The 13,568-nt window shown below is 52.4% G+C and overlaps 1 protein-coding gene across 4 annotated transcripts in view; it reads right to left on the reverse strand.

Annotated features, from left to right (window-relative positions):
• KIF13A (kinesin family member 13A) overlaps positions 1 to 13,568 on the reverse strand; it is an 836,323-nt gene that overhangs the window by 155,485 nt on the left and 667,270 nt on the right. The gene's annotated exons all lie outside the window — the stretch shown is intronic.

Here is a 13,568-nt window from a genome sequence, read left to right on the forward strand (position 1 = left end):
GACCCTTGTCCAGCTAAAACTCTGGCATCTATTGCCGAGGTATTAAATCCAGCCGTCAACAGAGTCCTGAACCTATCCCTATCTGAAGGTCTGATGCCAGACAATTGGAAACCTGGAAGGATCCTCCAGCTTTTAAAAAAAACCTCAGCAGACCCCTCTGTAGCCAGCAACTACAGACCAATATCACTGCTGCCAAGGCTTTGGAGAAGTATGTCAATGTTGTCCTCACGGACTTCGTAGAGTCTTCTCAGGTTTTACATCCTAGCCAGTCAGGGTTTAGGGCCAACATCAGTACGGAGGCAGCCCTTTTGGAAGTCTCGGTGACTCTAGACAGAGGAGGTAAGGCCGTATGGATACTATTGGACCTATCAGCGGCTTTCGAAACCATGCCCCAAAAGCTACTTCTGCGCAGACTCCAGGACTGCGGCATTGGGGGCACGGTTTTTAGGTGATTCTCCTCCTTTTTGGAAAGCCGCCAGCAAACTGTTTGGTCCCCCCCTTCTTGGCCAACATTCCTTCGTTGAATGTAGGAGTAGCACAGGGCTCTGTGTTAAGTCCAACCCTGTTTAATGTTTATATGGCCCCTCTTGCACTCATAGCAGAACAGCACGGAGCTAAAATTATATCGTATACCGACGACACCCAGCTGTTGTTAACCTGTAAAAAAGACGAGGTGTTAATGGGAAATGATATAAGCACATGCTTGACAAAGGTGTTTGCCTGGTTCAAACAAAACCAACTGCTATGCAACTCGGACAAGTCTGAAAATATCTTCTTTGGCCACACTCCTGGAGATGAATGGCGACAATGGTGGCCCCAAAATGTGTCCCCGCTGTAAGCCCAGTTACCACGGTAAAAAAGACTCGGGGTGAAACTTGATGCGGATATGTCCATGAAGTCCCAGGTTCAATCCGGGGCAGGTACCTGTTTCGGGCTACTATAAACTATGAGGAATTTTCTCCCTATACTTTCCATCTCGCATAGGAAGACTGTAGTCCAAGCCTTGATCATGTCAAGGTTGGGCTATGTTAACGTGCTATACCTGGGCCTTCCTGAATACCTATTAAGCCGCCTACAGGTTGTACAGAACGCGGTGGCCAGGGCCGTACTTAGGTCCGGTTCCAGGACACATATGACTCCCTGCCTAAAGTCCCTACACTGGCTCCCAATGGAAACAAGGTTTTGCAATGCAATAGGTCTCGAAACTGCGAGTTTTGGAGCATTAGCATTGTAAATGGAAAGGCCTTAAAAACAAGCATTTACAATGCAATGGTTTCGCCTTTGGAAAAGTTAGAGTTATTGGCATTGTAAATGACAAAATTTGTATTTATGTGTTGGTTTTGAAAACAGATAAATAAATGGCATTGTCATTTACATTGCCATTAGCTTAATCTCTGCAGTCACTCTGCACTCTCTAGCACTCCCTACTCACTCTGCACTCTCTAGCACTCCCTAGCACTCCCTACTCACTCTGCACTCTCTAGCACTCCCTATGAACTCTGCACTCTGCACTCCATATGCACTCTGCACTCCATATGCACTCCCTATGCACTCCCTATGCACTCTGCACTCCCTATGCACTCTGCACTCCCTATGCACTCTGCACTCCCTATGCACTCTGCACTCCCTATGCACTCTGCACTCCCTATGCACTCTGCACTCCCTATGCACTCTGCACTCTGCACTCCCTATGCACTCTGCACTCTGCACTCCCTATGCACTCTGCACTCTGCACTCCCTATGCACTCTGCACTCCCTATTCACTCTGCACGCACTCTGCACTCCCTATGCACTCTGCACTCCCTATGCACTCTGCACTCCCTATTGTTGGACAGGCCACATGAAGGGCTCGCTCCCTCCCCGCAGGACAGGGCCCGGGCCACCGTCAGCACCATTGCCCGGCCCAGCCGCCATCTTGGACACGGCCCCACGCGGCCGCGCGGCCTCAGCCCGACCCCAACCCTGGGCCTGGCCAGGCCCCGACATCCCGGCACCACCCTCCACCCAGGAGGTGAACGGCCCACTTGGCAGGTCAATGGGAGTACGAAGTGTCGATGGCTCTCCCCCGCCAGGTGCCGAGCACCCCCAGCCTCCTCGGGCGCTGGCTCCACCCCCCTGCTGGGTGTCTGGACTCCCTCATCCCAGACCTCCCGACCTCCAAGAGCGAGGGTCCGGACATCAAAGGGCGCCAGACCTATAACTGAGGCAGCCCCAGGACAGGAAGGCAGTTGTATCCTGGAGTCGAGAGACACCGCGACGAACTCATCCTTGACGGACTGCTGGCGCTGCCACAGCCCTGCCTTGTGAACTATTGTCCTGCCTGCTGGCGCTGCCGCGGCCCTCTGCAACCTTCATCCTCGTGGGACCTGCTGGCGCTGCCGCGGCCCTCTGCAACCTTCATCCTCGTGGGACCTGCTGGCGCTGCCGCGGCCCTCTGCAACCTTCATCCTCGTGGGACCTGCTGGCGCTGCCGCGGCCCGTTGTAACCTAAATCCTCGTGGGACCTGCTGGCGCTGCCGCGGCCCGTTGCAACCTGCATTCTCGTGGGACCTGCTGGCGCTGCCGCGGCCCGTTGTAACCTTCATCCTCGTTGGGACCTGCTGGCGCTGCCGCGGCCCGTTGCCACCTACGACCTCTTCGGGACCTGCCGGCGCTGCCGCGGTCTGACCCATCCGAACACCGAGCTCGAGGATTGTGAGCTATCACCGTTACACCTCAGTACCCGTGGGTACCAAGACTGTCCCGCTACCCCCTTCCCTTACTAGAGACTAGAATTGAGAGGATCATCGTGTCCTGATCGCCTTGTATCGTACCACTCTACTACCAGAAGTGCCTATAAAAGGTGTTACCCTGATCTTTGTGTTGTGTCCATCTGTGGGGGGGAAGTTACCTGTCTGTGCGATCACTGTGCTCGGCCGACCCTCCAGGTCCCCGTCTAACACCTATGCACTCTGCACTCCCTATGCACTCTGCACTCCCTATGCACTCTGCACTCTGCACTCCCTATGCACTCTGCACTCCCTATGCACTCTGCACTCCCTATGCACTCTGCACTCTGCACTCCCTATGCACTCTGCACTCTGCACTCCCTATGCACTCTGCACTCTGCACTCCCTATGCACTCTGCACTCTGCACTCCCTATGCACTCCCTATGCACTCTGCACTCCCTATGCACGCTGCACTCTGCACTCCCTATGCACGCTGCACTCCCTATGCACTCTGCACTCCCTATGCACTCTGCACTCTGCACTCCCTATGCACTCTGCACACCCTATGCACTCTGCACACCCTATGCACTCTGCACACCCTATGCACTCTGCACACCCTATGCACTCTGCACACCCTATGCACTCTGCACACCCTATGCACTCTGCACACCCTATGCACTCTGCACACCCTATGCACTCTGCACACCCTATGCACTCTGCACACCCTATGCACTCTGCACACCCTATGCACTCTGCACACCCTATGCACTCTGCACACCCTATGCACTCTGCACTCCCTATGCACTCTGCACTCCCTATGCACTCTGCACTCCCTATGCACTCTGCACTCCCTATGCACTCTGCACTCCCTATGCACTCTGCACTCCCTATGCACTCTGCACTCCCTATGCACTCTGCACTCCCTATGCACTCTGCACTCTGCACTCCCTATGCACTCTGCACTCTGCACTCCCTATGCACTCTGCACTCCCTATGCACTCTGCACTCTGCACTCCCTATGCACTCCCTATGCACTCTGCACTCCCTATGCACTCCCTAGCACTCCCTATGCACTCTGCACTCCCTATGCACTCTGCACTCCCTATGCACTCTGCACTCTTCACTCCCTATGCACTCTGCACTCCCTATGCACTCCCTAGCACTCCCTACTCACTCTGCACTCCCTATGCACGCTGCACTCTGCATTCCCTATGCACTCTGAACTCCCTATGCGCCCTGCACTCCCTATGCGCCCTGCACTCCCTATGCGTCCTGCACTCCCTATGCGCCCTGCACACCCTATGCGCCCTGCACACCCTATGCGCCCTGCACACCCTATGCGCCCTGCACACCCTATGCGCCCTGCACACCCTATGCACTCTGCACTCCCTATGCACTCTGCACTCCCTATGCACTCTGCACTCCCTATGCACTCTGCACTCCCTATGCACTCTGCACTCCCTATGCACTCTGCACTCCCTATGCACTCTGCACTCCCTATGCACTCTGCACTCCCTATGCACTCTGCACTCCCTATGCACTCTGCACTCCCTATGCACTCTGCACTCCCTATGCACTCCCTAGCACTCCCTACGCACGCTGCACTCTGCATTCCCTATGCACCCTGAACTCCCTATGCGCCCTGCACTCCCTATGCGCCCTGCACTCCCTATGCGCCCTGCACTCCCTATGCGCCCTGCACTCCCTATGCGCCCTGCACTCCCTATGCGCCCTGCACTCCCTATGCGCCCTGCACTCCCTATGCACTCTGCACTCCCTATGCACTCTGCATGCACTCTGCACTCCCTATGCACGCTGCACTCTGCACTCCCTATGCACCCTGCACTCTGCACTCCCTATGCACCCTGCACTCTGCACTCCCTATGCACCCTGCACTCTGCACTCCCTATGCACCCTGCACTCCCTATGCACTCTGCACTCCCTATGCACTCTGCACTCCCTATGCGCCCTGCACTCCCTATGCGCCCTGCACTTCCTATGCGCCCTGCACTCCCTATGCGCCCTGCACTCCCTATGCGCCCTGCACTCCCTATGCGCCCTGCACTCCCTATGCGCCCTGCACTCCCTATGCGCTCTGCACTCCCTATGCGCCCTGCACTCCCTATGCGCCCTGCACTCCCTATGCGCCCTGCACTCCCTATGCGCCCTGCACTCCCTATGCGCCCTGCACTCCCTATGCGCCCTGCACTCCCTATGCGCCCTGCACTCCCTATGCGCCCTGCACTCCCTATGCGCCCTGCACTCCCTATGCGCCCTGCACTCCCTATGCGCCCTGCAGTCTGCACTCCCTTTGCACTCTGCACTCCCTATGCACCCTGCACTCTGCACTCCCTATGCACCCTGCACTCTGCACTCCCTATGCACCCTGCACTCTGCACTCCCTATGCACCCTGCACTCCCTATGCACTCTGCACTCCCTATGCACGCTGCACTCTGCACTCCCTATGCGCCCTGCACTCCCTATGCGCCCTGCACTCCCTATGCGCCCTGCACTCCCTATGCGCCCTGCACTCCCTATGCGCCCTGCACTCCCTATGCGCCCTGCACTCCCTATGCGCCCTGCACTCCCTATGCGCCCTGCACTCCCTATGCGCCCTGCACTCCCTATGCGCCCTGCACTCCCTATGCGCCCTGCACTCTGCACTCCCTTTGCACTCTGCACTCCCTATGCACTCTGCACTCCCTATGCACTCTGCACTCCCTATGCACGCTGCACTCCCTATGCACGCTGCACTCCCTATGCACGCTGCACTCCCTATGCACGCTGCACTCTGCACTCCCTATGCACCCTGCACTCTGCACTCCCTATGCACCCTGCACTCTGCACTCCCTATGCACCCTGCACTCCCTATGCACGCTGCACTCCCTATGCACGCTGCACTCCCTATGCACCCTGCACTCTGCACTCCCTATGCACCCTGCACTCCCTATGCACTCTGCACTCCCTATGAACCCTGCACTCCCTATGCACCCTGCACTCCCTATGCACCCTGCACTCCCTATGCACCCTGCACTCCCTATGCACGCTTCACTCCCTATGCACGCTTCACTCCCTATGCACGCTGCACTCCCTATGCACGCTGCACTCCCTATGCACGCTGCACTCCCTATGCACGCTGCACTCTGCACTCCCTATGCACTCTGCACTCCCTATGCACCCTGCACTCCCTATGCACTCTGCACTCCCTATGCACGCTCCACTCTGCACTCCCTATGCACGCTGCACTCTGCACTCCCTATGCACCCTGCACTCTGCACTCCCTATGCACCCTGCACTCCCTATGCACTCTGCACTCCCTATGCACCCTGCACTCCCTATGCACCCTGCACTCCCTATGCACCCTGCACTCCCTATGCACCCTGCACGCCCTATGCACTCTGCACGCCCTATGCACTCTGCACTCCCTATGCACTCTGCACTCCCTATGCACTCTGCACTCCCTATGCACTCTGCACTCCCTATGCACTCTGCACTCCCTATGCACCCTGCACTCCCTATGCACCCTGCACTCCCTATGCACCCTGCACTCCCTATGCACCCTGCACTCCCTATGCACCCTGCACTCCCTATGCACCCTGCACTCCCTATGCACCCTGCACTCCCTATGCACCCTGCACTCCCTATGCACCCTGCACTCCCTATGCACCCTGCACTCCCTATGCACTCTGCACTCTAGCACAGTCTTGTACATAGCACTGAAGCCAGTTATGAGGACCTCTGGGAGCAGCGTGTGGTGTTTCATTCTTGTAAGCAGTGCTGAAGCCGGTGAGGGGACCTCTAGCTAGGAGCAGCGTGTGGTGTAGCAGTTTTGTACATAGCGCTGGAACCGGTGAAGCGGGCCTCTAGGAGCAGTGCGTTGTTTCATTCTTGTACATAGCGCTTTAGTTAGTTATGGGGACCTCTAGGAGCAGCGTGTGGTGTTGTCGTCTTGTACATAGCTCTGAAGCTAGTTATGGGGACCTCTAGGAGCAGCATGTGGTGTTGCAGTCTTGTGCACAGCGCCAGAGCCAGTTATGGGGGTCTCTAGGAGCAGCGTGTGGTGTTTCATTCTTGTACATAGCGCTGGAGTCTTGTACATAGCGCTGGTGACGGGACCTCTAGGAACAGCGTCTGGTGTAGCAGGCTTGTGCGCAGCACTGAAGCCGGTCTTGGGTACCTCTAGGGGCAGCGTGTGGTGTTTCATTCTTGTACATAGCGCTGAAGCCAGTTATGGGGACCTCTAGGGGCAGCGTGTGGTGTTTCATTCTTGTACATAGCGCTGGAGCCAGTGAAGGGGGCCTCGAGGAGAAGCGTATGGTGTTGCAGTCTTGTATGTAGCACTGGAGCCGGGGAGGGGACCTCTAGGAGCAGCGTGTGGTGTTTCATTCATGTACATAGCACTGAAGCCAGTTTTGGGGACCTCTAGGGGCAGCGTGTGGTGTTGCAGTCTTGTAAACAGCGCTGAAGCCAGTTATGGGGACCTCTAGGAGCAGCGTGTGGGGTTTAATTCTTGTACATAGCGCTGAAGCCAGTTATGGGGGCCTCTAGGAGCAGCGTGTGGTGTTGCCGTCCTGTACATAGCGCTGAAGCCAGTTATGGGGACCTCTAGGAGCAGCGTGTGGGGTTTAATTGTTGTACATAGCGCTGAAGCCAGTTATGGGGACCTCTAGGAGCAGCGTGTGGTGTTTCATTCTTGTACACAGCGCTGAAGCAGGTGAGGGGACCTCTAGGCGCAGCGTGTGGTGTTTCATTCTTGCACATAGCACTGAAGCCAGTTATGGGGACCTCTAGGAGCAGCGTGTGGTGTTTCATTTTTGTATATAGCGCTGCAGCCGGTTAAGGAGGCCTCTAGTAGCAGTGTGTGGTGTTTCATTCTTGTAAATAGCTCTGAGGCCAGTTATGGGGACCTCTGGGAGCAGCAAGTGGTGTTGCAGTCTTGTATATAGCGCTGGAGCCAGGAAGGGGACCTTTAGGAGCAGTGTGTGGCGTTGCAGTCTTGTATATAGCGCTGAAGCTGGTGAGGGGACCTAGGAGCAGTGTGTGTTGTTGCAGTCTTGTACATAGCGCTGGTGATGGGACCTCTAGGAGCAGCGTGTGTGTAGCAGTCTTGTACATAGCGCCGAAGCCAGTTATGGGGCCTCTAGGAGCAGCATGTGGTGTTGCAGTCTTGTATATAGCGCTGAAGCCAGTCATGGGGACCTCTTGGGGCAGTGTGTGGTGTTGCAGTCTTGTATATAGCGCCAGGGAGGGGACCTCTGGGAGCAGCGTGTGGTGTTTCATTCTTGTACATAGTGCAGAAGCCAGTTATGGGTACCTCTAGGGGCAGTGTGTGGTGTTGCAGTCTTGTACATAACACTGAAGCCAGTTATGGGGAACTTTAGGAGCAGCGTGTGGTGTTTCATTCTTGTACATAGCACTGAAGCCAGTTATGGGGGTTCTAGGAGCAGCATGTGGTATTGATGTCCTGTACATAGCGCTGAAGCCAGTTATGGGGACCTCTAGGAGCAGCGTGTGGTGTTTCATTCTTGTGCACAGCGCCAAAGCCAATTATGGGGACCTCTAGGAGCAGCGTGTAGTGTTGCAGTCTTGTACATAGCGCTGGAGCCCGTGAAGGGGGCCTCTATGAGCAGTGTGTGGTGTTTCAGTTGTGAGTGCCACCTCTTATTTTATGTCATTTCTTCAACTATTCTGTTTGTATCCTGTAACTTTGTAAATCTCCTCTAGTAACATACTTGGCTATATTGTAAAGCGCTCTGACATGGGTAAAGTCCGCACTATATAAAATTGGATAAATAAATAATACACAGCGCTGGAGCCGGTGAGGGGACCTCTAGGAGAAGCGTGTGGTGTTGCAGTCCTGTGCATAGCGCTGGTGACGGGACCTCCAGGAGCAGCTTGTTGTGTAGCAGACTTGTACACTCAAAGCCAACGTTGGGTAAAAGGGATCTCTAGGAGCAGTGTCCGGTGTTACTGCTGCGATCGGGACATATATTCGCAGAGCGTTGTACTGCTGCCTCGCACTCTTCTCTTGTGCTGGTGTGTGACCTCTAGTCACTACTGATGCAACTGCACCAAAGCGCCTAACTATTGGGCAATAAACATAACATTAAGAGAGTATAGTGAAATCCGGTTAACATGTTTGTATGGCCATCCACTGCTTTTTATAAGACGTCTGACAAAAGCTCCAAAATTCATTTTCAACAAAGAATCGGAGCATTAATTCTGGCGAGAGACTCCAAATTTTTTAAAGCTAAAATGAAGCATGTGCTGGCATAAATGCGCTACGCACACCATCAATCAAGCGCGGCTATTCTCCAGTGAGGCGTTGAAGCGCTTTAAGCTGGGCAGCACGCTGCTCTGAAATCCAGACGGGCACACGGAGAGCGGGAGGGGGGACGGGCACACGGAGAGCGGGAGGGGGGACACGGAGGAAGGCAGGACAGCAGCAAGCACTCACCAGAGGTCGGGGCAAATGACAAAATGAAAGGCGGCCAAAAAAAAAAAAACACACGCCCACAGCCGCATGACGTTGTCAGAAGGGGCAGGATGAGAAAAACATCCCAAGAACGCCCACGAGTCGCCTCGCGGGATGACGGACTCCTCTGTTTGCCAATGGCTAGCGTCCATTTATGGAGCTAGCCAATGGGAAACAGAGGCTGTCCGAACATCCATACTGTAACTCAAAAGATTTCGCCCTGGGCGGGGCACTGCGTACCTTCGCCAGGTCGAAACCTAAAAATTAAAAGGCATTGTTATGTACAATACCAAAAACAACACCTATTGCATTGCGCGGTGTCTTACAAGGTGTTATTTCACCCAAGAGTGATCGTAAGTGCACCTGCTAATCCGGATGCGAGCATTCAGTGTCCATTTCGAGGGAAACTCTTATTATCTGAGCTTGCTATGAATGAATATACCAGCTGGTAACCTTAATTCTGGCTTTCCGGTATTTCCACTGCAAACGCTGGTCAATTTGTAATGAGACCCATGGTGGGGCTGGAGTGGGACCGGTTTTCACGTCACCCGCTATCCATTCACCAGAAAAGCCTCGCAGCGCCGTGTTCTCAGCCTCTTCCACCCTCAGTCAGTGGAGATGAAGCAGAGGTGGTGCAACTGCTGAAGGTCGCAAAGTTAAGAATGCTTGTCTCGGATACCAGACGTCTTTATCCTCGCATCGCTGTCGGCTGACCCCTCGCCATGAGAGAGATCTTTTCCAGCGCTGTTTTTACCAAGCAGCGCTTTCCCTGGTGCACAAGTCTCACGATACACGAACACAAGCAGCATCCATCCACTTTTCATTGACGCTACCACCACGTGCTCTGGCGCAAGACACTGGTGTACCAACAGTGCCACCGGCCAGATTGCTCCCCTTACGCTGGATGGACAGTAAACAGGCATCATTTTGGCGCATGGGGCCAGTAACGCTTCTGGGTCCCGGTGCCACTGCACCTGCTGCACTACTAATTGCCACACCCCAGACGAGAAAGCAGTCTCACTCCCACGCTGACAGAAGAGAACTCAGGGTCCAGCTGTGCAAAAGGACAACCAGGTAATCTGTGATTTGAATTCTATCGTCGTAGTTCTAAATATGACATTTCTTCCCCTAATTAAACTTGCATCAAACTTTTTTGTCGATGATCGATACGTCGCTGGAGGCTCTGTTACACTGGGTTGCTTTAAGAGCTGTAATGCGCATAGACAGACTGCGTACATTTTACTGCCGCAATTATTCTGCTTCTTAAAATCAGCTTACCATGGGAAATGTGCAGACTATTCGCGTTTTCCAAAGGTCATTGCCAAATCCGTCCCGTTTGAAAAATATATTGAGAACAAAAGAAGAAAAAAAAACAGGCTCGGTGCCAGCACCAGACGTCTGCCTGGAGAGGCTGCATTATCCGATTCCTACACTGTACTTCGTAATTATCCCGAGGAGGAATGCTGGATGCAGAGGCAATGTGCCACTCTGGCAGCCAGCCCAGTGTGCTAATTCGATTGGCCTCAGAAGGATGAATCAATACACCTAACAGTAGGTTCAGGGGAAGGATCACCTAAAACTAAATGTAATCCAACACATTCATTTTAGGTTTACAAACAGTAAAGAAAAACAGTGAATCAGTGAAAGAGAAGAGAAGATAATTGGAGAAGCCCTTCAAACAATATTTCCAGTATCAAAAAGACATTATTTATTATACATAATACAAAGATTTCTAAAAACAATTACGCTCAAGACAAAGTTTTGGTATACAAAAAAACATATCACAAACCAGACAAGTGGCATACAAAACCATTACATATTACGGCAAAGGAACAACACAAACATAAATAATGTGTCCTTAATTAAATTTTAGCCACAAAAAAGCCTCGACGGCATTTCGACCGCTATATTATTGCACGGTCATCTTCAGGACTCACAGTTAACTTGAGCGTTATATATCTGTATAAAATTGTTTGGACCAATCACTCATTATGGTCGTACGCAGGAATTCTAAAAATATATAGCACAGACCTGTTAGGAACAAGACACACTGTGTCATGGATACTTAGTAGAGTCTTGTCAATGGCGCCAAAATTCCACCATACTGGTCCCCCATTTAATCGGCGACTCCATTAGGATACACGCGGAGATAGTGCAAAATCGAATCCTGCCCATAGCAGGCGCCATTGACGCCATTGGCAAGACTCATCAGCGTGGGAGGTCACAGCCGACGCTTGTCTGTGCTGGAATTCCAGAGGTGGGTGCGAGAGGAGGGGGAAGAGCTCAGAACTGCTAGTCTGTCTGTGCTGGAATTCCAGAGGTGGGTGCGAGAGGAGGGGGGAGTGCTCAGAACTGCTAGTCTGCTTCACAGCTGTACTGAAGAATTTTCTTATCTGCTTGTTTACTAAACAAGCAGATAAGAAAAGTCTTTACGGCAGCCGCAAATCAGGCCATGGTGTCCGGAGAGACTGTCTGAAAAACAGGGTGGCACCCAAAAACCCTCTTTTCCAATGGGAAGCCAGCCTTTACCATAAACGCTGACGCTACCCAATGGAAAAGAGGGGCGGGGCTTAGAGTTCCTTTTACAAATCTGTATTTACAAGATCTCTCGGAGAGGCGGAGCAGGGCTCTCCCCTGCCACGCCCAGCCAAGACCTAAAAAGGGTTAAATTTAAAGCCCTGGTACTAGCCTTCAAGGCTTTACACAAAATTGGAACTCCCTACATCAGTAATAAAATTTAGTTCTACACTCCATGTAGAACTTTGCGGTCTTCGACACACACCTGACAATCGTGCTAAAGTTCTTTCGGTCTCGAATGGGGGGCCGCTCTTTTCAGTTATCAGCCGCGTAGCTTTGGAACAGCCTGCCTCCGTTTTTGAGACAGGTGCAGGACCTTCTTGGTTTCAGGCGCCTTTTTAAAAGCCGGCCTTTCCAACATTAGGGAGGCGCCTGCTGTTTCTGTTTGCACTGCTTTGTCAAGAGTTTGGAAATAGCGCCGGGACACTCCATGGAGTAGCCGCGCGCTCTCAAATACCTCATCACATCACAACAGAAGTGCCAACCAAAACCCCAGATCCCTGTCCAGCTGGAGTTGGAGGCTTCTTTTCCCAGGCATTTGTACATCAACTATAATGTATACGCCGAGATATTTAAATCATTCTGTCAGAATCTGTAGGTCCTGTGCCCAGTCTAGTGCTGAGTTTTGGCAGTCAATGGGGTACACCCAAGAGTGAGTTTTATCAACAGTATGCCATGAAAATTGCCCTCAGATCTGTTGCATCTGAAGGACTTGAGATCCTGACCACTGATCTTACCCAGTAACATGAGAACAGCTTTGGCTTATAGTCCCACTCCATCGGACACTCCCAGAGCCTACATGACTTTATTAACAAGAGCATCGATTCTCAGACAATTTGCCAGAGGTTCAATTGCTATAGCGAAGCACAATGAAGACAATGGGAAACCCCAACTGATATCCCCCTGCACCAGAAAGATGTCAGACACCGAGTGTCCTATTTTAGCTAGTGCAAATAGGTCAGTATACATCATTCACACACAAGTGATGAACTAAGGGCCAACGTTATTTTGCCGAAAAGGAAAACACGTGATCCCATCCCACAGAGTTGTAAGCTTTGTGAAAGTCTGCCAGAAATATTGCAAAGTCTACTCTCATGCATATATGCATGTGTACATTGGTGTACTGGTAACATGAGGTCACCAACACAGAACAACAGCTATCCGAAGGCAAGACCTACATCTGATTGCTTTCCGTATGCAATGCATTTATGAGATAAACAATATAGTGTGTGATGACTCAGTGCACTTTTGAAATGTGAAACCTTGCCTTATGTATTTCATCTCAAGCTTTCCCACAGGAGGTGGCAGGATGCATCAAAGATTCAAGAACAAGGGGTGGGACAGAAATACAGCTATGTGTGATGCCAATGCCCCCTCTATGAATATTTTTAAATACAACAAGGGAACCCGAACAGTTTGCTTAAGACCGTGGGTATCAATTATATATTGCAGAGAACAAAGGTCCTTCGCACTTGAAAAGATCAAGCAAAAAATACAATATAGGCCATAATAGGTAGCTATATTCCTCCTGTGTCCAGCCGGACACAGGTTTTATTTTGTAGTAAATCACAAAAATGGGAAAAGGATTAACAGTAGGGCACAGTCCTGTACCGTACTTAGGAGGGGAGTGGTGTGGTAGTTATGTTCCAGCTAGGGTAGAGATTATTAGGAGCCGGACATCTGCTGTTTAGCCAAGAATGGTCTTGGATGTGTTAATGCCTCGGTACTTCTAGGCGGCTGGGGCGGATCCGGGGCAACCGGAGGGTTTCCGATCGGGGCGCTCTGGGGATAAGAGTCGCTCGCTCC

Source organism: Lissotriton helveticus, chromosome 4_1 (genome assembly GCF_964261635.1).
Source record: "Lissotriton helveticus chromosome 4_1, aLisHel1.1, whole genome shotgun sequence".
NCBI classification, from domain to species: Eukaryota; Metazoa; Chordata; class Amphibia; order Caudata; family Salamandridae; genus Lissotriton; species Lissotriton helveticus.